The sequence below is a fragment of the Python bivittatus genome, unplaced genomic scaffold (assembly GCF_059951505.1).
Source record: "Python bivittatus isolate LINGU-HERP-01145 unplaced genomic scaffold, Pbiv_v1 ctg000680_np1212, whole genome shotgun sequence".
NCBI classification, from domain to species: domain Eukaryota; kingdom Metazoa; phylum Chordata; class Lepidosauria; order Squamata; family Pythonidae; genus Python; species Python bivittatus.
The window spans coordinates 9,638,455-9,641,203 of record NW_028277095.1 but is presented as its reverse complement, the minus strand read 5'-3'; positions in this window follow the sequence as shown (position 1 = coordinate 9,641,203).

Sequence of the window (2,749 nt, the reverse complement as noted above, 5' to 3'; positions counted from 1 at the left end):
GCATGTTCACTCTTTGTCCACTTTCCAGATGTCATGCACCAATCAGGCTGCACCAGGGCTATATCCCAGTTTATCATTAACTTGGAGATAGCACTGGAGTTCTCTTAGGTTAGTCACCACCAACTTGCCCTCCTTCCCCAGGCTTATTTGGGATCTTGGCTTTGACAGGGGCCCAGCTGTGAAAATGAGGACCACTTTAGCAGCAAGCATTGCTCTGACCAAGAGAAGGGATCCATTGGGACGGTTGTCTTAATGCTGCTGGCCAGATACCTTGGAGCTTGTAATCCTACACCCAGTCTTCCTCATATACTGGGCTCACCCTATTATGTTATAACACGGAGGACTGAGACTGTCCCATTATTAATCTTTCCATAGGAGCCTTTTTGGCCTGATGAATATAATTTAAGCAAAAATTATTCAGATTCATTCTCAAGACATCCTGTGTTGGAAAGGACCACAAAGTTCTTCTGGGTCTCCCAGAGAGTTCCTGCCACAATAGAGCCCACTAGTGTGGGCAGCCATAATAATTAAAAAAAAAAAAAAGCTCATCTGTGCATCTGCAGTCTTACATGTTCAGTCATTGTCTTCTGTGCTGTTTCCTCCTAGAGTTCTGGCCAATAAGTGAGCGGAAACTTGCAACTACCTGTGGAAGAAAAACAGCAGTAGCCTATGCAAAAAGGATCTGGGTGTCTCGGTGGATCACAGGTTGAACACGAGCCAGCAGTGTGGCGCAACTGCCAAAAAAACCAAATGCAGTCCTAAACTCTCTCAAAGTAATATAGCGTCAAGATCAAGGGAAGTCACTGCTCCTCTTTTACTTTTGTGTCAGTCAGTCTGTGCATAGACTATGGAGTCTATTTCTGGGCATCATGTTTTAGAAGGACACTGACCAACCAGAATGTGCCCAGAGGAGATGGTGGTGGTCTGGATGGAAAAACCTGTGAGAAACAGCATTAGTCTGTCTGGAGAGGACTGCAGGAAGACAGCACCACCTTCAAGTTCCCAGAGGGCTCTCAGGACTAGTCAGGGTAGGTAACGCTCAGGACTACTCCAAGGAGGACCAAACCCAATGGGTTTAAATTGCAATGAAGTAGATTTCAGCTGGACATCAGGAAGTTCCTTAACATAAAGTTGTTCAACCATGGAGGAAACTGCCTCAGGATATTGTGGAGTCTATATCAGAGATTGGATGGCCGTCCATTGGGGTGCTGTAAGTAGCAGATTCCAGCACGGGGCGGGATGGAGGGGGACAAAATCATCCCCAGGATTCCTTCCAACTCTTACCTTTCATGATGTAAGAAGAATTTGTTCAAAGCAACAAAAGCTGCTTATTGCTAGGAAGGGAGCAGATATCTGAAGATGTATTTACAGCTTCCGATGTTACCCTCTGCCCCCAATATTCCCCATAGGGCTTCCTGACTTGGAGGAGCCTTTGATGCCCAACTTTAGCATCAGCAAGATTTTGCAGGTAGCAGACAATTTGACTGTGTCCCTTCCAGAAATCCTGGCTTTGAAAAGTGGGAGCTCGGGAGGGTTCAATAATTTCTTCAAAGGCCTTAAGTCAAAGATGATTTGGCAGGAAAGAATCCAAAGGGGAGAACCTTTCTCCCTTGTCATATTTTGACCAGGATCCTCTTCTGCTTTTATGGCCTTTAAAGTTTACAAGCTTTAGAAGGGAGTGCAAGGGGTGAATGAGAAAAGTAGTCAGGCTTCCATCAATTCAAGACACTCCAGCAGCTGAAGGAAGCAAGAGGTGAGGGGACAGCCTCATGCAGGTGTATTCTGGCAGGCAGTGGAGGAGGGAGGGTTGGGACAGCGAAGGGCAATGGAGCAACGGTCATGGTCGAAGACACAAGGTGAAAAAGATCAGAGATAAGATGGATGCAGGTGCAAGGCCACGGTGAGCTTGAAAGGTAAAAACAAAGAAGCCCAGCTTTGTCTGATCTTGTAATGTGTACTATTTTCATATTGGGAATGTCGGGCAAAAGCCAATTATCTCTACAAAGCCACATCATTCCATTGCCAAAGAAAATGGGATAACCTGAAAGTTTTGAATTATTATCAGAACAATTGAAATAAAAACAGGCTCTAAGAATGTGAGCATGGATGAACTGAAAGACAACCATCACCTGCTAGAACTTTAGGCCAAGGAGAAAACCATCATAAAACATGTTCTTTCACCACTGGACAGGCAAGCATGTTAACAAGCTAAGCATCTCAGAGCTCCTGAAATGAATGGAATCCTGTTCTTGCAGACAGAAAGGACCCATTGTCCTCTCAACTGATACTGCTCCCTTCCCCAGAACTGGTTTTCACAGGTAATTTTCAACAGGGCCTGTCCTGAGCAAGGCCAGTGGCTACTCTTGCGTGGACAGCGTTCTTCAGCTGGGCAGAGGAAATGGCTTCCACTCATCTCTCTTCAGCAAAGGCAAAAGAGAAGCAGCGGGGGCTTGATGCCTCCTTGGGCACCTGATCAGCCCCAAGGCTGTCTTTTGGGGGCCCTCGAGCGGAGGCAAGGCAGCCCCTTGTCTGGGACACTCCCATTTGGATTCTGGGCTGAGCAGGGGCTGGGCTGGGGGTCCCTGACAGCCCCTTTCCCCTTCCATCTAGGATGCCAAGGCAGCACAGAATGGTCTTGCCATCTGCCTTCTTGGCAAAGCATCACTCACTCCGGGCAACCTGTAACTGCCAGCTCAGGAAGCAAGCTGCTGAGCCCAGGGGGGGCTCTGCCAAAAGCCACCGCCCTTCC